The sequence below is a fragment of the Lissotriton vulgaris genome, chromosome 5 (assembly GCF_964263255.1).
Source record: "Lissotriton vulgaris chromosome 5, aLisVul1.2, whole genome shotgun sequence".
In the NCBI taxonomy this organism is placed as follows: domain Eukaryota; kingdom Metazoa; phylum Chordata; class Amphibia; order Caudata; family Salamandridae; genus Lissotriton; species Lissotriton vulgaris.
Window position 1 is genome coordinate 1,323,476,834 of NC_141693.1, and position 27,475 is coordinate 1,323,504,308.

The 27,475-nt window shown below is 52.9% G+C and overlaps 1 protein-coding gene across 1 annotated transcript in view; it reads left to right on the forward strand.

Moving 5' to 3' along the window:
- Positions 1–27,475, forward strand: part of LOC147712542 (F-actin-monooxygenase MICAL1-like) — a 372,964-nt gene that overhangs the window by 207,863 nt on the left and 137,626 nt on the right. The window lies entirely within an intron of this gene.

The following is a 27,475-nucleotide window of genomic DNA, read 5'->3' on the forward strand; positions in this document are numbered from 1 at the left end:
GAGCAGCAAGGCAAAACTCGGAGGCAATGTGAGTTAAGTGTTTGCGCATGTACCCCCAGCAACAACACCCAAGGCCCACCACAAAGGACATTCCACACAAGGTTATGTATAAAATAGCCTTTGTATTATACCAAAACACATTAGAGAAAAACACACCCTTTACAATGTGCCAACAGGCACGGGCAGAACTTACAGGGGATTATGTACAGGACAGGGCCACAGGCACCACTGTCAGGAATATGCACTTAGTAGAACTAGCACTTAGAACATTTAACAATCGGAAGCTTCACACATGATGCATAGAACATTCAAAGGTGTAGGAAAGACACATTATGTATAAACTTACATTCAGCGGTGTAAGGAACAAGGCACATGATGCATCAACAACACATTCAGAGGTGCAGGAAAACACAATTGCGCAAAACTTACATAAGCCACCACCTGTGGCAGTCCCTAGGCCAACTGGCCTTGTTGGGGCTAGGACGCCCTGTTGCCCAATGGCAGGGGCCTAAACGTGGCAGCTACCCACTAAGTGCTAGGCAGCTGGAGATGCAATGTTAGGGACACGTGGGAGCCACGCAGGCTCTGACCACAGCACTGGTGTCCCACAAGAGCCTCGCTGGGCTCTACATACACAAAATGGCACTCAGAGCCTCTCTCAGGGCTCTAGAACAAAGGTGGGCTAGGAGCCGCAGGACTCTACAACAAAGAATGCCCCCAGAGCCTCTTGTGGCTCTAAACAAAGAAATGCCACCTCGAGCCTCTCTGGGCTCGTCAGCACATGGAGCTGTTTGAGCCTCTTAGGCTCTCAATCAAGGATGCAGCCTCACTGGGTGGTGGGGTCCCTCACGGGGGACCCGGGAAAACTTGGGGTGCCTTGAGCCTCTCTTGGGCTCTCAAGACATATACGCGTTTCTGAGCCTCTCCGGACTCCGGAAACAAACAGGGCAAAATACTCCCACGAGCCTTCCAGGCTCGTAACTCAGGGGAGGCTGGGTGGAGCCTCTCTGGCCTCGAAATCACTAAGAATGCCCCTGAAGCCCTCGTGGGCTTCACAACAACAAGCACGAGATCGCGCTACTGGGGGGGGGCGGACACCGGCAATGTGTCCCGGCGCCCCACCCCTTCTCCTCTGCCTCACTCACCGGGTCTGGCGGTGGCTGGGGACGGAGAGCTCCTGCTCCTCCACTCTCTGATGCTGCGGACTCCTCGCTCTTCCTGCAGGCGGCCGGGGCTCTCCCTTCGCTCAGGAGCCTCGGGACGGACAACGCAGGCTGCTTCCTGCTTCTCACTCCTCCCCCGATGACGCGGCGGGCGGCTCGGCCGGCTGGGCCTCTGGTGACGGCGACGGCGACGTTGAATCGACAGTCCACAGCGGTTCCTCAGCACAATGAGGGGTTGGCTCCCTCGAGAAGCGCGCAACCACGGGGGCAAATGCTGGGTGGGCACCGGCTGGTTTAAATCATAAATCGAGGTGGGCACTCGATATCAATAGCAATCTGGGGCAAATGCCGGGTGGGCACCGGCCAAGCACATAAAGTGCTCCCAAGCGCTATAGGCAATAAAGCGCTCCCCCAGCGCTTCAGGCACAAACCAAGGTCCAAGTAAAAATAAAGTGCTCCCAGGCGCTAAGACAATAAAGCGCTCCCCCAGCGCTAGGGCAAAGAACAAGCACTCCCAGGCGCTTAGAGAAGGAGTCCAGGGCCCCCGGCGCTAGATGAGCCAACAGTCCAGCAAAGTCCTTCAGGGGTCCAGGGGCTGCAGTAGTCCAGGGGCTGGGCAGGGCCCAGGGAGGCAAGCCTTCCCCCGGGCCCCAGCAGCAGCGTGCCCCTGGTAGGATTCAAGTTGGGAACAGGTCACAGCCTCCTTTTATACAGAGAATCCTTTGTCTAAAGGTGCAGGGTGGGGGAAGAACCAGTCGCAGCTGGTCTGGGAGCACCCTTGATGTGCTCAGCCCCTCACTCTATTCACTGGCAGGGCTAGGGACATTAGACGCACCACAGGGGGCGGAGCCAGCATTGTGTGGGTAAAGCCCAGCCCTATTCAGGACCCAGGTTCACTCCTCCCCAGCCATCAGCATGCTAATCTCACACTCACCACCGGGCAGACCCATCCAGACTACTGGAGCCAGGCTCACCAGCCAGCTCCAGCCAATCACAAGCCAGACACAAATTACACAAACAGGCACACTTCTAGAAGTGGCACTTCTACATTAGACACCCTGCGCGCGGAGCGAGCCTGCTCTTCCCCCCCCCCCCCCTGCGCGCGGAGCGAGCCTGCTCTCTCCCCCCCCCTGCGCGCGGAGCGAGCCTGCACTCTCCCCCCCCCGCGCGCGGAGCGAGCCTGCTCTCTCCCCCCCCCCCCCCCCCCCGCGCACGGAGCGAGCCTGCTCTCCTCCCCCCCCCGTGTGCGCGGAGCGAGCCTGCTCTCTCTCTCCCCCCCCCCCGCACGCGGAGCGAGCCTGCTCTCCTCTTCCCCCCCCCCCCCCCTGCGCGGAGCGAGCCTGCTTCTTCTTCCCCCCCCCCCCCCCGCGCGGAGCGAGCCTGCTTTCTCCCCCCCAACCCCCCCCGCGCGGAGCGAGCCTGCTTTCTCCCCCCCAACCCCCCCCGCGCGGAGCGAGCCTGCTTTCTCCCTCCCCCTGCGGAGCGAGCCTGCTTTCTCCTCCACCCAAACCCCCCCCGCGCGGAGCGAGCCTGCTCTCCTCCTCCTCCCCCGCGCGGAGCGAGCCTGCTCTCCTCCTCCTCCCCCGCGCGGAGCGAGCCTGCTCTCTCTCTCCCCCCCCCCCCCCGCACGGAGCGAGCCTGCTCTTTCCCCCCCCGCGCGCGGAGCGAGCCTGCTCTCCCCCCCCCCCCCCCCCGCGCGGAGCGAGCCTGCTCTTCCCCCCCCCCCCCCCCCGCGCGGAGCGAGCCTGCTCTTCCCCCCCCCCCCCCCGCGCGGAGCGAGCCTGCTCTTCCCCCCCCCCCCCCGCGCGGAGCGAGCCTGCTCTTCACCCCCCCCCCCGCGCGGAGCGAGCCTGCTCTTCACCCCCCCCCCCCCCCCCCGCGCGGAGCGAGCCTGCTTCCCCCCCCCCCCCCCCCCCCCCCCCCCGCGCGGAGCGAGCCTGCTTCCCCCCCCCCCCCCCCGGCGCGGAGCGAGCCTGCTTCCCCCCCCCCCCCCCCGGCGCGGAGCGAGCCTGCTCTTTCCCCTCCCGCGCGGAGCGAGCCTGCTCTTTCCCCTCCCCGCGCGGAGCGAGCCTGCTCTTTCCCCTCCCCGCGCGGAGCGAGCCTGCTCTTTCCCCTCCCCGCGCGGAGCGATCCTGCTCTTTCCCTCCCCCCCCCCGCGCGGAGCGAGCCTGCTCTCCCCCCCCCCCCCCCCCCCCGCGCGGAGGGAGCCTGCTCTTTCCCTCCCCCCCCCGCGCGGAGGGAGCCTGCTCTTTCCCTCCCCCCCCCCCCGCGCGGAGCGAGCCTGCTCTTTCCCCCCCCGCGCGGAGCGAGCCTGCTCTTTCCCCCCCCCGCGCGGAGCGAGCCTGCTCTTTCCCCCCCCCGCGAGGAGCGAACCTTCTCTTCCCCCCCCGCGAGGAGCAAACCTTCTCTTCCCCCCCCCGCGAGGAGCAAACCTTCTCTTCCCCCCCCCGCGTGGAGCGAGCCTGCTCTTCTCCCCCCCCGCGCGGAGCGAGCCTGCTCTTCCCCCCCGTGTGCGGAGCGAGCCTGCTCTCCCCTCTTCCCCCCCCCCCCCCCGCGCGCAGCGAGCCTGCTCTCCCCCCGCGCGCGGAGCGAGCCTGCTCTCTCCTCTCCCCCCCCCCCCCCCCCCGCGCGGAGCGAGCCTGCTTCCCCCCCCCCCCCCCCCCGCGCGGAGCGAGCCTGCTTCCCCCCCCCCCCCCGGCGCGGAGCGAGCCTGCTTTCCTCCCTCCCCCTGCGCGGAGCGAGCCTGCTTTCCTCCCTCCCCCCGCGCGGAGCGAGCCTGCTTTCCTCCCCCCGCGCGGAGCGAGCCTGCTTTCCTCCCTCTTCCCTCCCCCCGCGCGGAGCGAGCCTGCTTCCTCCCTCTTCCCTCCCCCCGCGCGGTGTGAGCCTGCTTCCTCCCTCCTCCCTCTTCCCTCCCCCCGCGCGGAGCGAGCCTGCTTCCTCCCTCTCCCTGAGCGGCGCGAGCCTGCTTCCTCCCTCCTCCCTCCCCCGCGCGGAGCGAGCCTGCTTCCTCCCTCCCCCCCGCGGAGCGAGCCTGCTCTCCCCCCCCCCCCCCCCCGCGGAGCGAGCCTGCTCTTTCCCTCCCCCCGCGCGGAGCGAGCCTGCTCTTTCCCCTCCCCGCGCGGAGCGAGCCTGCTCTTTCCCCTCCCCGCGCGGAGCGAGCCTGCTCTTTCCCCTCCCCGCGCGGAGCGAGCCTGCTCTTTCCCCTCCCCGCGCGGAGCGAGCCTGCTCTTTCCCCTCCCCGCGCGGAGCGAGCCTGCTCTTTCCCCTCCCCGCGCGGAGCGAGCCTGCTCTTTCCCCTCCCCGCGCGGAGCGAGCCTGCTCTTTCCCTCCCCGCGCGGAGCGAGCCTGCTCTTTCCCCTCCCCGCGCGGAGCGAGCCTGCTCTTTCCCCTCCCCGCGCGGAGCGAGCCTGCTCTTTCCCCTCCCCGCGCGGAGCGAGCCTGCTCTTTCCCCTCCCTGCGCGGAGCGAGCCTGCTCTTTCCCTCCCCTCCCCGCGCGGAGCGAGCCTGCTCTTCCCCCCCCCCCCCCCGCGCGGAGCGAGCCTGCTCTTCCCCCCCCCCCCCCCCGCACGGAGCGAGCCTGCTCTTTCCCTCCCCCCCCCCCCCGCGCGGAGCGAGCCTGCTCTTTCTCCCCCCCCCCCCCCCCGCGCGGAGCGAGCCTGCTCTTTCTCCCCCCCCCCCCCCCCCCGCGCGGAGCGAGCCTGCTCTTTCTCCCCCCCCCCCCCCCCCGCGCGGAGCGAGCCTGCTCTTTCCCCCCACCGCGCGGAGCGAGCTTGCTCTTTCCCCCCCCCCCGCGCGGAGCAAACCTTCTCTTCCCCCCCCCGCGCGGAGCGAGCCTGCTCTTCCCCCCCCCCCCCCCCACCCCGCGCGGAGCGAGCCTGCTCTCCCCCGCGCGGAGCGACCCTGCTCTTTCCCCCGCCCCGCACGGAGCGACCCTGCTCTTTCCCCCGCCCCGCACGGAGCGACCCTGCTCTTTCCCCCGCCCCGCACGGAGCGACCCTGCTCTTTCCCCCGCCCCGCACGGAGCGAGCCTGCTCTTTCCCCCCCCACCCGCGCGGAGCAAACCTTCTCTTCACCCCCCCCCCCCGCGCGGAGCGAGCCTGCTCTTCCCCCCCCCCCCCCCCCGCGCGGAGCGAGCCTGCTCTCCCCCCACCCCCCCGCGCGGAGCGCGCCTGCTCTCCCCCCACCCCCCTCGCGTGGAGCGAGCCTGCTCTCCCCCCCTCCGCGGGGCGAGCCTGCTCTCCTCGCCACCCCCCTCCCCCCCCGCGCGGGGCGACCCTGCTCTCTCCCTACCGGGCGCTGAGCCTGCTCTCCCCCTACCGGGCGCTGAGCCTGCTCTCCCCCTGCTGATCCTGCTCTCTTTCACCAGTACTGGATTTCTGTAAACAGGGCTTTAATTCTTGTTCCTACCTTGTCACAACTGCTGTGCATTCAAAGACAAAGTTCAAATGTCAGGCCCTGTGTTCCAAGGAGCCTTGTGTTTACTTATATATATTTCAGAATATATCAGAATTAGAAAAGCACAAATGAAACACCATTTTTGGTATTGTTTATTGTGGTGGAAATAAAAAATTTAATACGATCAAAACAAATCATTACACTAGGTGATGACATTTCCACACATTTGTGTGCTGTATACTTTGAGTAAAATTGTATGTGTGTGCAAATGTAATGGTAATTTCAATTGAAGATGCGTTGTCTGTAACGGCAGTGCACTACCAGACCATGCATACTCCACTTTACCCCACCCCACTCTACTTGGCACGACTCCACTCTATGCCACTCCACACTGTGCCACTGCACTTTACAACACTGCACCCTATGCCTCTCTACTCTACGCCTCTCTAAACTATGAACTGCACTCCAAAGTACTCTACTATGCACCGCTGCACTCTGCATCCCTCCACTCTACTAGAGTGCACTCTATGCCAGTCCACTCTGCACTCTAATCTAGTCTTCTCTCTATGCCACTGTACTCCTTCGTGCACCACTCCACTCCGAAACAATCTACTCTATGCCACTGCACTCAGCACTCTACTTTGCTCCACTGCACTCTACACGACTCTATTCCACTCTGCACCAATGTACTCTACACCATTCTACTCTGCACAACTCTACGCCACTGCATTCCACGTCAATATACTCAGCGCCACTCTACTCTGCATCACTGCACTCTTCATCAGTGCACGCTACGCCACTGTACTCTGCGCCTCTCTACTCTGCGCCACTCTTTCTACTCTACTGCGCGACTACACTCTGCGTCAATCCACATCACTAATATAATATGCATCACTGCATTTCACACCATTGCACTCTAGGCCACTCTACTCCACTCCGCACCACTCCACTCTACCCCGCACCACTCCACTCTACCCTGCACCACTCCACTCTGCACACCACTTCTCTCTACTCTGAAACAATCTACTCTACGCCACTGCTCTCCACTGCACTCCACAGCATTCTCCTATATACCATTCTACATCACTGCACTCTACACCAATGCACTCTACCCCACTTTACTCAAAACCAATGCACTCTATGCCAATCTACTCTGCACCACTGTACTTTACGCCACTTCACTCTAGGCTACGCTACTCTGACACTCCAATCTATGGTACTCCACTCTGATGCTCTACATCATTAAGCTCTACATCATTAAACTTTACTCCACTCTGCCACAACACAACTTCATTCTATGCCACAACACTACTCCCCTTTATGACACACTGTTCAGCTCCCTCTGTGCCACTCCATGCCACTTTCTTTATTGCACTCAAGTCTACATCATATAAGTCCACTCTACGCCACTCCGACACTCTATGCCATTCCACTCTGCCATTCCATACAACTCGTCTCTACAACACTCTACTCCACTGTATGCTATTCCTCTGTCCTACACTACACCACTCTATGCCACTCCACTGTATGACAATTTACTCTGCTCTAGGCCACTCTACAATACTCTACACAATACCCTTGACGCCACTACACTGTGCTCAACACCACTTCACAGCACTGTATGCAACTCCACTCCACGACACTCTACTTCGCTCTTTGCAACTCAACTCCAATCTGCAACGTTCTACTCCCTCCACGCCTCTACGAGAGCCCACTTCCCTCCACTCTTCTCTACGACACTCCACATTACGACACTCCACGCCACTCTCTTTCACCCCACTACTAACTTTTAGCCATACTGAACAGCAGCCATGCTGGTGTCCAGCTTTGCTAAAACATATTGGCGGAGCCAATAGCTCTTGCAAGGTGAGACCTGTTGGCTTTGCCAATGCTAGTTTTAACTTGCTTGTGGGTCCAGAAGCATTAGAAGATTTACCACTGCACAACTACTCGTCTGTTCGTCTTCTTGCTCCTGGTGGTTTGCAAGAGGGTGCAGAGTATGTGTTTCAGGCAACTCATCACAACACCCACCCACTCTGCTGGCCACACGCTTGACCCCATCTTCTCCGCAAGCTCCCACGTCTCCTTCTACCACACAATCGAACTCCACTGGACCGACCATCGCTGCATCCACTTCACCTTCCGGAAACCCACCAAGCACCACCGCACCCAACAGATCCCCCGCCGCTGCTGGAGCAAAGTCACTGAGAACCAGCTAACTCCCAACCTCGCCCGGAACCCACCCACCAACTCCCAACACCGCCGCACGCAACCTCAGACAATGGACCGACGGCTGCGCCAACACCCTCGCCCTGATCAAGAAACCCTCCAACAGACACACCAGCAAGAAAGCCTGATGGTTCACTGAGGACCTTCAGGTCTCTAAGCAAACCTGATGAATGCAGCCAACAAGAACGCCACCCGCAGACACCATCTTCTCATCAGATTCGCCAAAAGGACCTCCTTCAAAGACTGCCTAGACAACAATGCACACAATAGCAAAGAGCTCTTCGGCATTGTGAAGGAACTCTCCAACCCCAGCTCCAACACCAACGACATCCCACCTTTGCAAGACCTGTGCGACTCCCTTGCCTCCTTCTTCCACTGCAAGATCGCAGACATCCACGACAGCTTCAACGTCACGACCCCTCCCCCGACAACCACTGAGACTTCCGTCCTCACGGCCACCATCTGCACCGATCCCTTGCTCTCCTGGACCAACATAAATGACTACACCATCCAAATCATGAACACCATCCACTCCGGGTCTCAGTCAGACCCTTGCCCACACCACATCTTCAACAAAGCCAGCACCACCATCGCACCCCATCTCCGGAAAGCCATCAACATCTCCTTTGAGACAGCAAACTTCCCGGAGAGCTGGAGGCACGCCGAGATCAACGCCTTACTCAAAAAACCCAAGGCTGACCTCAAGGACCTCAAGAACTTCCAGCCCATCTCCCTGCTCCCGTTCCTGGCGAAGGTCTTCGAGAAGACAGACAACTGACCCGCTACCTCGAGGAGAAAAGCATCCTGGACCCATCCTAGTCCGGGTTCCGCAGCACCGAAACTGCCCACATCGCCGCCATCGATGACATCAGGGCCCTGCTGGACAACTGAGAAACCACGGCCTTCATCCTCCTGGACCTGTCAGCCGCCTTCGACACTGTCTAGCCACCACACCCTACGTACATGCCTCCGAGGATCTGCACGCCTGATCCTTGACATCCCTCACCGCAACCACATCACACCCCACTTGAGAGACCTGCACTGGCTCCCCGTCAACAAGAGGATCACCTTCAAGCTCCTCACCCACGCACACAAGGCACTCCACAACACCGGACCTGCATACCTCAACAGACGACTCAGCTTCTACACCCCCAACCGCCAGCTCCGCTCCGCCGACCTCGCCCTCGACACCATCCCTCACATCCGAAAAGAGACCCCTGGCGTCAGATGGTTCTCCCACCTCGCTGCCAAGACCTGAAACACCCTCCCCAACCCCCTAAGGCCCTGGACCTGCTAACCTTGAGAAGACTCCTTAAGAGCTGGCTATTCGAGTAGTAGCAGCATCCCCACCCACCCCTCCCCAGCGCCTTGAGACCCTCACGGGTGAGGAGTACGCTTTACAAATGATCTGATTGATTGATTGACTGTTTCATACCATGAGTGGGTTACAGTTTATTCTTGAAGTTTTTCTTATACATTCAACTTTATTATTTATATACATTAACATGAAGTACTTTGTAGTTCTGTACACAAAATGTCCAAAAATGTTTTTTGATCTATTTATTTAGGAGGTTTAATTCTTTGCAATTTATTTTCCCCTGCGGCCACTTCAGAGGGCTTGGTGGAAAGGTCCTCTCAATTCAGTCATTCTCAATGAGGTTTGTGAAAGGTTAGAAACAATCTGTTCCACTCTAGGAAGATCACCCGAGCCAGAAGTGGGTATGAGAAGAAAAGTTAAGATAAAAGTGAAACTGAATCCCGAGACCTGCCTATCCCAGCCCAACTGAAGTGACTGATCGGTGTCTTTAAACTCTCCTTGTGACTTGACCTTATACTTAACATATTTTTGTTTTATCGCTACTTCACGTAAAAGACATGAAAGTCATTCATGGAAATTGAAGCCACATGGGGGCGTGGCTTGGCGCGCAATGGCGACGGAAGCAACAGGGTAGAGCTCCGATCCGAGCTCCCCTTCCCTGGGCCGATTCTCCGCCCCACTAATCCTGAACTGGCCGAAACTGCAGGCGAAGCCGGGGGTAACTCTCATCTATCCGCCAACTGATTTTGGAGCCGATAACTGGCTCGGAGCCGCTCCGACACTGCCCGAGGGACTGCAGCCGCACTGGGCGACACTGGCTCGGCACAGACGCCTGCGCGAGGCCGTGGTATCAACCGGGGCGCTAGGCCTGGCGACGCGACCTGCACAACTCCCTGCCGAGACACCAGACGGCTGAAGGCGAAGCCCGGGCAGCAATCCCTACGTACCAGGGCTGCACCACAGTAACTGCCACATGATTCCACAGACCCAGCTGTCCTCACCCCCATGCAGGGCCGGAGTGGCGTCGGAGCAACAGGAACGTTCCAGGCGCCTGGCACAGACGGCGAGACGCCGCGTAGTGGAGCAACCAAAGGTACGGCGCTACCCGGTTAGCTGAACTGCGGCCTTGTGCCGGTGGACAGGCACGAGTACATCCAGACACCCTGGGGTGAGCCACACCAATTACCATGCACTTGTGGGACTCGCGATGGGGAGAGAACACCTATTTACCCCCATCCACGGCTGCACGCTGGTAGTCCAAGAGGACGGGAGGCGCCACAAGTGACGGGGGACCCCACTGGGAAGCGGGCCCAGGGGACGGACCCTCGCGGAGTGTGGTCCCAGGGCCCCTGAGGGCTGGACGCTGGAGAGTGACACACACACTCAGTGCGCCGAGATACGACCACCGCCAAGGCGTGCCACTGCCCTACCGAGAGGACCCTCCACCATTGGTTGACGGCGGGAGCCCCTCCCCCCCCAAGATTGGTGGTCCTGCATGCCCCACTCCTACCAGCAACGGCTGCAGAGTGCGAAGGGGGATGGGGGGGTAACGACCACCCCCATGTGAGAGAGAGACTACATGCCCCCAACCAGACGCTTGCTCCAGTGTGCGTGCAATAGTGGGGATAAGGAGTGAGCTGCGCCATGCACCGCGCTAGCACGAAGAGACGCTGACACACCAGCTGTATGCCCCGCTCGCCTGAAGTACCTCTTAGCCCATGTCCGAGCGGTTGCCGTTGCTGGCTGCAATACCCGCAGAGGATTGCGGTGGGGATGACCTAGCGACGATCACATTGGAACCATTGCACGCCCTGACTGCCTCCTGGCGCGACGAGGCCCTGGCGCCCTGACTACCTGAACACCAGCGCAGAGAACCCCCCATTGGAACTGACCCTCTTGAGTGCAGCGGACACTATTGCACACCGCCTTGCTCATGTCTGGGGATGTGAAGACACGCACTGGTACCGGAGGAACATCAACGAAGGGGAAGCTGGTTAAATCGACGCCCAAAATTGATGCCGACCAGGTGATGTCGAAATTGGATAATGTGCTGGCTGTCATGGAACGCCTAGAAGAGTCCCTCCAACAAACTCGTACCTCCCTGGAAACAAAAATTGACAGCGTGGCGATTGATCTGAATCACCTCAAGGCAGACCACAGAAAATTGATGGACCGCACTAAAACAATGGAGGGAGCGGTGGCAGATCTGGAGCCCCGGGTGAGCCAGACGGGCAAACACGTGCAAGACCTCAACAGGGTCGAACTTCTGGAAGAGGTGGCTCTTCTGGTGGAGAAGTGTGGCTCACTGGTTAGAACAGGCAGACCCTGAAGCAGATGTCAGTCCCGGGACCAGGGTTCAATTCCCAACGCGGCAGGGTCTTGAGCTCAAATGTCCACGGACTCGATAATTCTCGCTTCGGTGCCTGACCTAATCATGGGTTCACACTCTGCAACTCTGGGCATTAAGCTTGCTTAATTTCCACAACGGCCCCCCGCGGCGGGATGCCTGGCTTTCACCTTGGGGATGCCCTGTAGGGGCTATCTCACAGGGAAAAGCCAGGACGGGTTCCCAAGGCAAGCGCTTAGAGACCCCTGGGTGATAAGCGCTATATAAATCCAATATACAATACAATACAATACAATACAAGACCGTGCCGAGGACGCGGAAGGGCGGGATCGAAGAAATAAAATCAGACTGGTGGGCATACCAGAGAAATGGGAGGGGACGGACCCCACAAGACACGTGGATGACTGGCTGAGAGATATACTACCGGAAGGAACGCTGTCGCCATATTTTGTGGTGGAACGTGCACACCGTGTGCCCACGAGGCCCCTCTCCCCTGGCTCCAACCCCAGACCGCTGCTTCTTCGCGTCCTTAACTACAGATCGTGATACGATCCTACGCAAAACCAGGAAACTCGGGGAGGTCCAGATCGATAACGCCACGATAATGTTTTTCCCCGACTATACCGCCCAGGTACAACGGCAGAGACACTCCTTCCTGGCAGTAAAGCGGAGGCTGCGACAGGCGGGCCTCAAGTACTCGCTCCTCTTCCCCCGCCAAAATAAGAGTGGTGGCACAGGACAAAACATACTTCTTCACCAGCCCCGAGGAGGTTAAGGCTTGGCTGGATGGCGGCGTGAACGAGGCATCCCTGCAGACACAGGGGGCCGCCACGATGCCGCGCTCACATGGATCGAGGCGACGCCGAAGGCGCAAATCGCCCACACCCACCCACACGAGGGAGACGACAACCCACTCCCCGTCTGCGGATTTGGTTTTACAGGAACAGCAAGATGCACTCCGCAGAGTCACGGAAATTAGCGGCTCTCCGACGCCGTCCTCTGCCCTACATGCTAGCCCGCATGCATTCCCGAGCGACGACGAGGCCAACTATGGAATACCAGACTCTCAGCTATCTACGGACCCACCTGCAGTCACACCACAGACGGCCGATCTACTCTAATGAAGAGAACATCACGACACTCCCATACGGCACATGGCCAACACTGCCATACCTGTACTATCCTTGCTCGCTTTGGAGTGAGTGGGGTCCAACGACGACAAACACGGGAGTCCCTTGCTCCTTGGGTAACGACAGCGACGAGAAGCAGTGATTTACATTTTCAGACATTACACATACTTGATATATGACACTGCAGCAGCTCTCCCCCTGTCAGTATTGCATATACTTTGTCTGCTTATGTCCTGGCTCTACCGGAGACGTGGGCCCCCGCATGGCCTTTCCCTTCGACTATCGCACTGGAGAGACATTATTCTATGGAACTGGGCGGCGTGGTCCCCGGAGACGCCTGCTAGCTGTGGCCTTTCATCTACGGCCCGGGGTGGGACAACACCCCTTTCATGGATAACACTGTTCACTCGCCTTTTTGTGTCTAATGCCTAGCACCCCCTAGAACTGCATAGTTTGAGTAACTCACTTGAGTCTTTAGACAGCAGCATGTTAGGCAGCCGACCTTTTGGCATTTTCTATTGTATTGCCTTTTCTTGGTTAATTGTGTTTTTATATTCCCATCCCTCTTGCACCTATGAGGGTCACTTCTTACCACAATCACAGCTATGTTTCGACATGAGACAAGGGTGGGTGCGGGAGGTCTGGGGGGGACCCCGTGAGAGGGGGCTGGGGACGTATGATGGGCGTGGGAATTACCTAGGCGACGGTCATGACTGAGATACAGATATGTACCTGGAATGTCAGGGGCATGCACACGCCGTTCCGTAGGTATCAGATCTACTCCTATTTAAAACGGCACAGGATACATATCGCACTTTTGCAAGAGACACATTTGAACACAGCGGAAGTGCGTACACTGCACCGTAGGTGGCGTGGGCAGTTATATGCTACGGAATACTCCTCATTCGACCTGCGACTCCTTGGGCAGTCTCACACACCCATATAGACCCAGATGGCAGATTCGTAGTGGTCCAGGGCAGACTGGATGGCCAGCCGGTGGTACTGGCCTCTTTGTACTCCCCAAACACTGACCAGGGATGTTTCTTTGACCGACTCTCGCCGATATTGGCGGTGTGGCATGGCGTCCCGTGGATCTTGTGGGGAGACTATAATTGTATCTTAGATGCGACGCTGGACCGCTCCTACCAAAGTGTTTCATGAACTGGAAGTTATGCTCCGTGGCCTTATCTGGAATGCAGGCCGGCCCGTGTGGCGCTGGCAAAATTGTACATGTCCACTGAAACTGGGGGCCTGGCGGTCCCTAACATGGAACTGTACTACCTGGCAGCGCAGCTGCAACGGGTATCGGGATGGCTGTGCGGCAAGAACTTGGGGGATACTGCCACAAACACCACTACCTGGACCCAAACGCAAATGTGCACTCTGTTCCATCCCCTGACTCGGACCCCCCCGACCTTCGCAATTGCACCAGGCAGTGGCGCGCAAGTTCTTCCTGCCCTGCCTGAGACTTACCCGAGCAGCGACACCATATGCCCCGACGCTCCCCTTGCTGGGTACTCCCAGAGCAGTTGGGGTGACGACGGAAGCTGTGCTGGAGAGTTGGACACGAGCAGGTGTGGAGACGCTGGGTGACCTTTATGCAGACGGTGCCCTGCTTACTTTTGCAGAACTCACTGCAAGCAAAGACCTACCGGCCGGACAGTTCCTACTGCATGCGTCCCTAGTACATACGCTGACGGCTGCCTGGGGTGACATATCTGAAGAGCCGCTAATGCACCATTTCATGCAATACTTACATGTCATGGGCAACGGCACCCACATGGTGCACTGGTTGGCACAAGCCCTCCTGATGCACACGCAGCATTCCACCCTACAACTAAGGGACAAATGGGCGACAGATAGAGGGAGGGACTGGACAGACAAGGAATGGGTAATGATACTGGTTAGTCCAACCAATGTCCCGTGAAACCCCCTTTCAAGGTCATACAATTCTACATCTTGCACCGCGCTTATCTGTCGCCTGATAAGATCAACAAGTATATATCGGTCACCGACACTGCCTGTCCGAGATGCTCCTAGGTTAGAGAGGACTTCTTACATATGCTCTGGCTGTGCCCTAACGTCTAGTCATACTGGGACGCGATCACGGCGCTGCTGACACAATGCACTGAAGAAGACATACCGCACACGTGGGAGGCCTGCATCCTAGGACTCTTTAAGAGGACCAAACTGAACAAAGTACCGTCTCTGTTTTGGGACCTGGGACTCATTACGGCCAAACGCCTGCTCACCAAACATTGGAGGAACAGTGAACCCCCACATATTCGGCACTGGTACACCTCTTTCACCAATTGGGCACGAGCGGAGCGCACGGTCCTACACCGAGAAGAAACGGCGGGGCTCAGGAAGTTCCCCATTGCGCAGCTTTGGGATGACATTCTAAAGTCCTTCCAGCAAGCGAGTCTGGAACAGGGAATCACTTGAGATATGCCCTCTCTCGGACCAGCCCACATGGGTGCTGACCATGACTGCCTACGATCACGAACGGCCGGTGACACATATTCAATACCAAAGACTATCAACAAAACCATAAAAACCATAGACCTATCAGTTATCCGATATACACACTGTATGATATGTACGCAGTTTCCTTTATCACGCCGCCGTAACCCAGGGCTGTCGGCTGAATGGCTGTGTACTCCCGATAACGTTGAACAAACATTGTACTCAACGCAGCCGGCCCACGGAGGTTGTAGGCTGTTTGCTGTGTCATTTTAGAAATGTACAATAAAGGTCTTTAAAAAATAAAAATAAAAAATTTCAAATGGAAATTGAAGCCACATTTTTTAGACCTGCATACCTAATGGGATTTCAGAATGTTACACCACTGTGCGTGAGTGTGTGTATATATGTATATGTATGTATATGTATATATATATATATATATATATATATATATATATATATATATATTCACTGAAAAAACCATAGGTTTCACACCAGTTATAGTTAGGAATTAGCATTTAAAAAAACAAATAAATTCACTGAAAAAACCATAGGTTTCACATCCGCTATAGTTAGCTGGAAATTTTAGTGACATAAAACCATTGAAATTCCCACGTTATAGTTAGTTGGACTCACTATAACTTGCGCGCCTGCAATGCACTGCTGATGACGTCACATATTACATCACTCATGACATGGTCAGTGACATCACTCATGACATCACTGATGACACCATCCAGTGAATGTGTGTCTTTCTGCTAATTCCTAACTAGAACGGATGTGAAACCTATGGTTTTTTTCAGTGAATTTCATAGGTTTTTTAAATGCTAATTCCTAACTATATATAAGGCCCCAAACCTATGGTTTTTTCAGTGAATTTCAAAATTTTGTGAATAGCAAATGTCTATAGCTATGAAATGTAATATTTTTGAAAATGAATGAATCCTATATTATATTTGTATTTAAAACTATTTTTTTAATGTATATTTATTTTTAAATTTTTTTTTTGCCCTGAAGTGCTCCCGGGGCGCGCCCCGGTGAGCGCCCTGGAAAGCATAGTCTTTTGAAGCGCCCCAGAGCGCGCTCCGGAGAGCGTCCCGTTAGCGCTATTGCCGCGAACGAAAACATCATTGTGACGTATCGCGTAGCCGCACCCGGAAGCACTCGAGCGAATACGATCGCGCAACGTAAACATCCGACGCGCTTACGCGGCACGACCCGGGGCGCGCCCGGGGGCGCGGCGCGTAAGCGCGTCGGGTCATGTGACCTGAAAATAACACTTTTAATTGGTGCAGAACAGTTTTGGTTTCATAATGATGAAATCCCTGGTCTTGTGACCTGAAAATAACACTTCTCATTGGTTCAGGACATTTTTTTTCTCCAAATGATGAAAGACCCCACCTTTTTTCCTTATTCTGACTTTGTCCTTTGACTGAGGAAGACCTGTTTTGAAATCTTTGAGGTATATTTTGTACTTTGCAATGGCTACAGTAGCAGCATCAGCTGGAGCATCTGCACCACCACCACCACCACCACAACATCACATTGGTGGTCCAGAAGAAGAGGAGGAGGAGGAAGAGGAGGAGGGGACGAGGAGGAGGTGGCTGGAAGAACACAATACCCCATACCAACCCAAGCCACACATTGTATGGGAGTTTTTTCCATCCCTGAGGGAAAAAAGAAAGTGAATGCGGCAAAGGTGACTTGCCTTATCTGTGACATGGAACTTTCAAGGGGTAACCCAAATAAAAAATATTCATTTGGGAACAATACCATGATTAGGCACATGCAGCGCAAGCATCCTAACAACTATGCTGCCGCAGAGATGAGAGAACTGGCCAGCAACCCTCCCCAATCTACACCCAGCACCTCCAAACGAAAACAGCCCACTCCATCGGGACCAGAGACAAGGGAGACAATCCCTTGCATTCAAACACGGTTTGGAGAATTTAGGGTCACCTGTATTTTTTGTGGGAAGACCATCTCCTATGGTGAGCAGAGCCTAAAGCTCATCCTCCTTGCTGGTGACAACCACAATTGCCCCAAAAAACCCTAACTTTTTCCTTATTCTTTTTTACTCTAGTTGAGCCATTTTCAATTCCCTGTTTTTTGTTTCTTCCCATAAAAATAACAAAAAAAATACAAAATAGTTAATACAAGCCAAAAAAAGTACAAAATGTTCAAAAAAGATAAAAAAATATAAAACAACAAAAAGAAGAAAAAAACAGTTCTTTTTAGAACTACCTCCAAATTATTAAAAAAAAGGCTACATTTTTTAAAACTCTATCATTCTTTTTTCCCCATGGAACGCTCCCCGGTACGCTCCGCGGTGCGCGTACCGGGCGCTCCCCCGCGCAAATAAAAAAAAATTGTTTTTGCCCACGGGGCCCCACATCAAACCTAGGGAGTCAGGGGGGGTCTACTCTGCCCCCTTATGGTCATTTCCCCCTTTGTTTTTGCCACCTCTTGTGTCTCGATCCTACCGAGACACAAGATGGCGGCCGCTCCGGACTGTTTCGAATGTTTACAGACACCCGAAAGCCAATCAGCTTTCCGTGCGCACCTCGTGTGGCGCGCCCGGAGCGCGCCCCGGTGTACGTACCGGGGCGCGGCCATAGACATATATATTTTTTTGAATCTAAATTACTCAAAAACCACTGGAGCACATTTCTTGAGACATAGCAAAGGCACATCGGGCTACCAGTCCCTACAATTTTGCCAAGTTTGGTGGAAATCCATTCAGCCGCTCGGGCTAAAAGTGAGGTCGACCGCCCTATGGAAATTAACATGGGGAAAACACGTTTTGGGACCCCCCTTTTATCTCGGCCCCCGCTTGACGAATCCCCCCTCCAAACTTTCAAGGAAGGACCGGAGCTTTGCGAGGCAAATTTGAGGACATTTTCAGGTAGATTCGTCAACCGGCGCCAAAGTTATTCACAATAGAATTTTGAGATTTTGCATTGAAAAAAATCCTAACTAACTCCCTACTGGCGACCGCCAGTAGATAAAATATATATATATATATATATATATATATATATATATATATATATATATATATATATATATAGTGAGACCTTTGATTTTTGGGGCGTCGTTAGGAGGTCTCGCTTGTTTTGCTTGGTAACTTCTGTACCAAGGTCGTCAGTAAATATATGGGGCCAGAGTAGGGCGCAGTTACAGAGGATTACAAGTTAGACCAATAATGAGGAATTACAGAGCAAGAATCAGTAATTGCCCTGGTAATTCTTGTTTTCCTCTGGATTTCACCCGCAGACTAAAGCACCCGAAATTGGTAGATGAAACTGAATGTATCCGGGGCGTTCCCATGGATGCTGTACTTCTAATGTGGCCAGCGATTTTCCTTACCAACCATATCAGAATTGCAGAGGAACTCATAATGAGTCCCCATTGTTCAATCTCGAAGATAGTATTTTCAGTAAGTGTCGTATGACACCATCCTTGTAGGTTTCAGACCCATTTATATGATGGGTTATGGGGCAAATTTACAAATTACGACAGGTAAATTGATAACAAAGGCTTTCGGTTTGTGTAATAATAGGACAGTGAGTCAAATTGTGGGAAACCTGGAGCAAGATTTAGGCATGCAAGAGCCTTGCAAACCAGTACCATCTCTGTGTGGTGGTCCAGAAGGGCACGAACAACAATTTGCAAGGCCTAGCAGTATGTTCCTGGCATATTCTGCACTGTTGCTTGGCAGTGACGGGTGATTGAGTTCCATGGCATAAAAATAAAGGATAGAGGACAGTTCAGCAGTAGGAATGCATAACAACCTGGGACTGTATTATGAAAGTACCCCGGGCGGCGCAACAGGTGTTTGCGCCCATGTTGCTCATGCCCGGGGCACTCTGGTATTACAGAAGGGGCCGCAGACGCTTGTGCGGCCCCTTCTGTAATACTGATAGTGGTGGTGTACTTGAAGCGCCAGCGCTACCTTCAGTGGGCGTTCTCAAATTTGCATGGGGGTGTGCCCAATGCAAATGAGGGAATCCCTTTGTGTCTGCGCCGCGCCGTATTACAGATGCTGGCGCAGAGGCAAAGACACTCTCAGGAGGCGTACTGCTAGTACGCCACCGGTGGCGCACTGTCAGGCGCCTCCTGAGAGCAGCCCTCTTGAGGAGGGAACAGGACATCCCCTTGTAGGGGTGCAGTCACTCACTGCACCCGCATGCTAGGAGATATCCAATCCCCTTTAAAAGTGCAGATGGGCTGCCGCCTGCACAGTGAAACACAGAGCAGCTGTTTCAAAGCTGCTTCGTATTTCACATGAATGTGCTGCCCCCAGGGCAGCACGAGTTCGCGGTTGCCCCAAGGGCAGCGCATCCTATGTAATAGTACGCACTTTGCCTGCGCCCGACATACCTGTAATAAGGTGCGCCAGGTGCAAACAGGGAAACTGCGCTCTAATAACATAATGTGTATTTGTAAAGCGAACGTTCACCCGGAGGTATCTTGGTGCTGAATAACAGAGGTTTATTGTTAAACAACTCAATGGTACTCATTTTATCGACCTCAGGTGGATAAAAGGCTGAGTGGACCCGCCAGGATACATAATATGGCCCCTGATTGTTAATAGGCATAGCGCTTTCATCTGTGTTTTGACGGAGACTATGGGGCCACAATGCCCCAAAACTGGAATTATAGAATTTTAAAGGCTGAGAAATACTGTAGCTATCCAACATAGAGTGATAATGGGTGTATATAAAACGACATATTGGGTAAGAGTGTGATATTTCCAAATATTGCTATTGTGCAGTTCATGTGACATAATCACAAAAGCTGAGTAGTTTGTAAACGCCATGAGAACCCTAAGAATGCATAACCACTGTGCATTTTTTTCTATTACAAGTACATTTTGGTGCAGTAATTTTTGAAGTTGATATTAGCAAGGTACAGCTAACAGCAGAGCCTGATTGTATATAGAATATTTAGGTTTTGCAGAGCTTTTATGAGTAGGCATCTGATTAAACAATTATCTGATAGAGACTTCTAGCCGCAGATTTCTTACCTTATAATTATCCCTAGGTGTCAGACTGGATCCAGAAATTTTTCATGAGTAGGACTCCTGCACGCCATTAGTTTACATTGTTAGGCTCTGCTTGGCATTGTCTGTGTTGTCCGCGCTGGAAGTGACATGCGCGGTGCCTATATAGACGCCACCCCAGCGTGCTGACATCCGTTCTTCTCATTTCGCATTAGTCGGCGCAGATCTGGAGAGACCTACCCAACAGTCATTTATTGACTAACCTCTTTTGCCTTTCTGCTGATGTCTTTTTTAAGATCTTCTAGTGTGGCAGGATGTCAAATTGGAAGACCAGCTTCAAGACCTGCGGCGCCTAAAACCGACAAATGTCAGTGATGGTCCCGCACCTTGTTTGCCTCTGGTGACTCGAGCGCAACCACGACATGAAGATCTGTGTCGACTGCCATGCCATGCATTCCAAGGCCTTGAGGGAGCACTCTCTCAAGTCTTACCGCTCGATGTGCGACGCCACAACAGTCTCGATCCCAGGTGAGAGGACGGTCCTGGGATCAGTCGCAGAGCCCAAGATCCTTGTCACATTCAAAGTCTTCTTCATGTAATTCCCACAAGTGAAAGAAAAGTAAGAAGTCAAAGAGGTATTCAACTTTATCCATTGAAGGCATCCAGGGGAGATGAGGGAGCGTCGTCATTCAAAGTCTGGCTCCACGGTTTAGCCTGCGTTGAGCCGGCTCAGCGACTCTCTGGTTTTCCAAGAGACGGAGCAACCTCCATCCAACTTTGTGAGTTCTATGAGGCTATGCACTTCATATTTTGGGTGGCCCGTTCCCACTGGTTGACTTCAGGCCCTGTGGATTCGGTAGAGGCCCCCACTGGTTCTCCGCTGACATCCCTGGCTCCAGTCGTGCCCCTTGGATCTACAGCTGGATTCAGACCAGTGCCATTCGTACCACCTCGAACTTCCCCCAGTTCCTGTCACTTATCTCGGCGGCACTGGCAGCACATTCCCCATCCTCATTCCTCTGACACAGAGCTGGAGGAGCATCGACCCACGCTGGCTCTGGCGCTGACTGGAGCCATGCCAGACTGGAGCCCTTGGGACGTGGACTAAACCCCGCACAGAGGCTCCTCTGGACAGGAAGATTGCCTGCTGCCAAGCCGCTCTCCAGGAGACCCCAATTTCCTCATGCAATACCTTACACCGGAGAGCTTGGTGGTACAAGCTTCCACCTCCTATGTAAATCCTGGTACATTCCCTACCACTTGACCAGATACGGAATCCAAGAGGCTGGATACCTTAGGAAAACAAAAATGTTTTTTCCACCAGCCTGGCATTGCGGTCCTTGATCGCTGCGTGCAATTTGGGCCGTTATTCCCATGCACTGTGGGATTCAGATGCGCAGGTGCTGTCCATTGTCCTGGAGGAGGCCCAGACCATACCCACCCAAACTATGACAGACAGGAGAGATGCAGCCAAGTTCATGATCAGCACAAACGACTCAGGCAGAGCAGTTTCTTTGTCAGTGTTCTTGCGGAGCCACAAGTGCCTTTTCTGGGTATGACCAACCATTGCTTTTGGCAATGCCCTTTGATTGCTCCCATCTCTTCAGAGACAACGCAGTCTCTGCACTGGACCACCTCAAAGAAGGCAGAGCTACGGCAGGTCCTTTGGCCTTTCCATGGCTTCTCACCAACCCCAGTCTGCCCTTCACTTCTTTTGTAACCTTGGAAGGGGATGTTAGCCGCGACGTTAACCGCCAAGCCACCATGGTGCGCAAGCTTCTCAGTCTTTGCGTGGCAGAGGATGCGGTACCCACAGACCAATGAATAGTGCAGACAGGTCAGGCCAGTCTACCACCCATTTTAGTTTGCCCCCCTGCCTTCATGGGTGCCCAAAGGGAGGCAGGATACGCCATGACCTACCCCACTGGAGGTCAAAAACATCAGATCGTTGGGTACTTCAGATTGTCCAAAGAGGCTCCTTCCACCCCTTTCTGACATCTCCACCCATGCCACCCTTTTGTGACATGCTGACGAAGGACCATCTCTCCTTGCTCCTCCAGGAAGTAGCTGTTCTCTTGGCCAAGGGAGCCATAGAGAGGTGCGACACCAGAAGTAGGTTTTGGTTGTTATTCTCAATATTTTCTGGGGCCAAAAGGGATGGAGACCTTTGTCTTATCGTAGACCTGTGCCTTCTCAATTTCTTCCTGAAAAAGAAGAAATTCAAAATGCTTACGCTTGCTCAAGTCATGTCTGCCCTGGACCCAGGAGACTGGATGGTAGCGATGGACTTGCAGGACGCATGCTTTCACATTCCCATCCTGCCTGCCCACAGGCATTTCCTGCAGTTCATGGTGAGCCACAAGTACTTTCAGTTCAACGTGTTCCCTTTTGGCCTACCTGTGCCCCTTGGGTGGTCACCAAAGTGATGGCGGTGATTGCAGCTCATCTGCAGAGATCAGGGGTGCCAGTCTTTCCCTTTTCTTGATGACTGGCTGTTGAAGACGTGCTCGCCCCAGGCTGTCATCTCGCACCTCCAGGCTACAGTGGACCGCCTGAATTCACTGGGGTTCAATGTCAATGTGCTAAAGTCACACCTGACTTCCTTTCAGACTCTCCCTTTCATCTGAACTGTTCTGGACATGGTGCAGTGAACGGCAAGTCTGGGATATTAAGGCTGTGATATTGATGTTTCAGCCTCTATCTTGTATTTTGGTAAGACTGACTCTGAAGCTGTATCCTGCTCGTGACACATGCCTGCTGATATATGCAGGCTCTGCAGTGGGACCTGAAGTTCCAGTGGGCGCTGAATCAAGGGTACATCTCCTACATTGCCCAGATCTCGGAGGGAACTGCGAAAGATCTGCAGTGGTGGTTAACGAACAGCAATTGGGTCTGTGGCAGACCTCTCTCCCTTCCCCAACCAGTTCTCACAGTAGTGACAGATGCATCACTCCTGGCATGGGGCGGTCATCTAGGAGAGGTGGAGATCAGGGCACTCTGGTCTCTGGCTGAATCTGGACTCCACATTAACCTGTTGGAGCTTCAAATTTTCCGTTTGTTATAAAAAGCCTTTCTACCCTCCATCCAGGTAAGACTAGTACAGGTGTTCACGGACAACACCACCACCATGTAGCACTGCAACCAGCATGGTGGTGTGTGGTCGTGGACCCTTTGTCAAGAGGCCCTGTGTATCTGGACATGGCTAGTACAGCAGGGCATTTCCTTGGTACGTCTGTGCCCTGTGGCACTGGACAAGGCTAGTACAGCAGGGCATTTCGTTGGGTGGTTCACAATCTGGCAGGTTCTCTGAATGCCAGAACGGACAAACTCCGTTGCAGATGCCTCATGGATTATAAATGGTGTCTCCATCTGGTGGTGATGCAAGGTCACTTTCAACAGTGGAGACAGCCTTGGTTAGATCTTTTTGCCACCGGCAAGAATGCGCAATGTCAGAAGTTCTGCACACTGGATTTTCCAAGACGGCTCTCGCTCGGAGATACTTTTCATCTTGAGTGGAGCTCAGATCTCCTGTATATCTTTCTGCTCATACCACTCCTGCCCAGAATTCTCAAGAAGATCTGGAATGACTGGGCCTAAGTCAATCTTGTGGCTCCGGATTGATCACAGAGTCTGGCATCCCGCGCTGTTGGTCCTCTGATCAGGGTGGTCCTTTGGGAGGATCTTCTGTTGCAGCAGCAGGGGAGGGTTCTCCACCTGAACCTGTCAACACTCTGCATTTCTGTGCGAACATTGAGCCACAACAGTTGATTGCTATTGACCTTTAGCCCGAAGTCTGCAATGTTAATTTAGCACCCAGGCATACCTCCACTAAGACGGTTTACGCCTGCCGTTGGGGCAAATTTTTGGCATCGTGTGCAGAGAACAAGTTGACACTCTTTCTGCTCCCCGATCTCAGCTTCTTCTGTTTGTTCCTGCCCAGCAGGCCTCTGCTCTGGGCACTGTTATGGCATATCTTTCTGCAATATCTGCTTTCTACTTTCGCCTGACCAACCTTCTCTTTTACAACCCCCTATTGTACATAGGTTTTTGAAAGGTTTGCAACCTATGTTTCCTCCTTCTCCCTTCATTATGCCTCAGTGGGACCATAATCTGGTCCTGACGTTCTTGATGTAGGCTCTGTTTGAGCCCTTACATAACTGTCCTCTCAGGAGCCCTACCATCAAGACCACTTTTCTGGTGGCCATAACATCTGCTGGAGGGTCAGTGACCTTTAGGCCATGTCATCAAAGCCTCCTTACCTGAATATCTACCCAGACAGACTGGTGCTTTGTACGAAGGTTTCCTTTCTTCCGAAAGTGGTCACCCCATTTCATAAAGGCCAAACCATCACTCTGCCTACTTTTTACACTCCACCTCATCACTCCAAGGAAGTGGAAGCGGAACCCAAAAAGAACGTTGCTCTACCTTGACAGCACACACAAGTTCCGGGACGAACAGCTCTTTGTTGGGTATGTCTGGGCGAAGAAAGGAGGGGCAATAAAGAAGTGCACCATCTCCCGATGGATCGTGCTCTGCATATAGATCTGCTATGCATTGGCTAAACGGCAAGCGCCAGTGGTTTACATGTTCATTCCACCAGAGCTAAAGCTTCCACCACTGCATTAGCATGAAGAATTCCGGTCCTGGATATCTGCCAGGCAGCAACGTGGGCTTCCTTGCACATGTTTACCAAACACTACTGTCTGATCTGACAGGTCTCTAGTAATGGGCATTTTGCCTGCTCGGTCATGCAGGACTTCCTAGTGTGAAATTTGTCCCCAGACCCACCTCTGAGGAAGTATTTCTTGGGTATCTATTTTAAGGTAAGTAATCTGCAGCTAGCAGTGCCTGTCAAATGAACAAGTTACTTACCTTCGGTAACGCCTTTTCTGGCAGAGACTCTGTCTAGCCGCAAATTCTTATCAACCCACCAATCTTCCCCGCTCTAAGAACGGATTTCTAGGGACAGGATTTTCCCCTTTCAGAGCCCTAGTTTTCCACACCAGTGGTCAGAGTACTTTGTGATTACACGCTTCAGGCGTGGAAAGTCCAGTAAAGTCAATTTGGACAATACCAATGATGCCATGTGGAGTCGGACGACACCACCTACTGCCATGCATGGGTACTGCTCACAAAACATTTCTGGTTCCAGCATGACACCTGGGGAGAATTCAAACTTAAGGAAACTATAGCTAGATAGTCTCTACCAGATAAGGTGTTACCATAGATAAGTATCTTGTTCTTTAGGTAAATAGTGGATGGTAAAAAGTATAAGTACTTTAACCATATATTAAAGTAGAAATCGGAGAACTGGGAAAGTGGCCATTCACAGTGACAGAGACCAACCAGGTGCCTGACCTCCTGGAAGAGAAAATTAATGATAAAGATAGGAAGAATTGAAAGATGGGACAAACATTTATTATAATATAAAGAGTAACAGAGTGGGATGGAGAGTAGAGGACATGGAGACGAGAAGACCTCAAAACAAACATTAACCGAGGGACATGCGGAGGGGTCTCCACCCACCAAAGCAACCATTGAATACATACACAATCTCGACTAGACACATGGTGTTGACAAGACAAGGGGTCACAGGACATGTCAATCCAACCCGAGGAACGCATCTGTGAAAAAAAGAAGAGAAGAACTAGATCAAGAAAGGTAGCAGCAAAAAAAGGTATTCAGATTAATTGAAAAAAATTATAAAATAGTTCGAGTTTTGCCTGTCCTTTATGAAGATGAATGTATTTTTTTAAGTCCCTTAGGATTTCAAAAGTATGAGATCTCTCCTCATAGTTGAGTTTAAATAAACAAGGATGAATAAGGCCATATCGGACATTCATGGATTTCATGGCTGGGCGTAGATTAAGACATTATTTACTTCTGAGAGCTGTGGAACAAGCTATGTCCTAGATGATGAAAATCCTCTGTCCTAGCCACATCATTTGTTTACATTGTTTAGAAGCAGAAAGTACTGCTTTTCAATCCAAGTATTGCAAGAGATAAGCACAGGTACCTCGCTGAGCTGTTTGTATGTTAAAGGATGTCTTTAGCCCCACTTATTTAGGAAGAGTGAGTTGTAGGAAGGAAATCATATCTGAGCCCTCCCGGCCTTCTGTGATGCCATAAATTCAGAGATTATTGTGGTGGCTATGATTTCCAAATGTTCGGTGTGTTGTGTGAGTTCCGATATTTCCTTAGTCATAAATAGGGCTCCAGGTTTTTTGGTATTTTATTTAACATTTCTGTCTGTATTTAGCCATATTTATTCTGTATTCAATTTTTCAGTATTTGTCCACATTTCTTTTTTTATGTTGGGGAAAGAGGAAGCTGCAATTTGTTTTTTTGACATTTATTCAAGACAAAATGTACATGCACTCGGTTTAATTAACACACATGGAGGCTTGATGGCTTTCATGCAAACACACTTTCCACATTCTAATATGTCTCACCTTACAGAGAGCATGTATGTTCGCTACCACAACACAGCATGTATGCTGTAGCATTGTGTCGAGGTGAGCCACAAAATGTTCAAATAGCCTATCCAAAAATAGATAAGTGCACATTTTTCACTAGTGGTAGGAAGAAGGTGAAAAAAAATGTAAATGCAAAAGGCTTCTATGCATGTGAAACATCAGGTCTCCGTATCTCAATGACATATCCAGTACCATAAAAGATCGGAGTACCCCATAGTCTTCAAAGGACAGTGGTAAACAAAGGAGTTAATTAAGATGGGTGTAGAGCTGATGGTTCTCTCGAAGAGGAGCTTTTCACATTAAAATATTGTGCTTCACAGCAAAACGTCCACAAGTGAGTACGTGTTCACTTGTTAATTTTTAAAAGGGATATTTGGAGACTCTGAGGAGCACAGGGATACAATGTCACTGTTTACTGGCGTTAAATTCATGTTACATCAGATATGTAAAAAACATAAAATCTAAAATAATTTTGACCTCATACAAACACATTTTTGAAGCATGTGCATTATCCAGCAAAGCAATTTCACTGCATTTGTAGCCAATTACATGTGGGTTACATAGAGGTCACTACAGCAAAAACTCGGCCCCCTGATCAATTGTTTTTAGGCACCTGTAAACAGCAGTTTAGTGTCTATGGGATGTTTTTAATTGCACTGATATATTTCTCAAGCTATTTTCTTTTATCACACATACCTTAAAGCGTGGATAGATATTACTGGCTCAAAGAATGTTTTTTAGCTATGTAAATGTGTTCCTCCCTCCCACTGGTATGAACCTCCCAAAATCCTTCACCTCTCCATCACACCACCACTGAGAAATAAAACGTGCCTGTTATTTTCCATATTTTCCATTTATATAAATAAATACAGAATAGGAAACAGAATGGTTTCTGTCTGTATTTATCTGTATAAATCCATACAACCAGGAGCCTTGGTCATAAAGC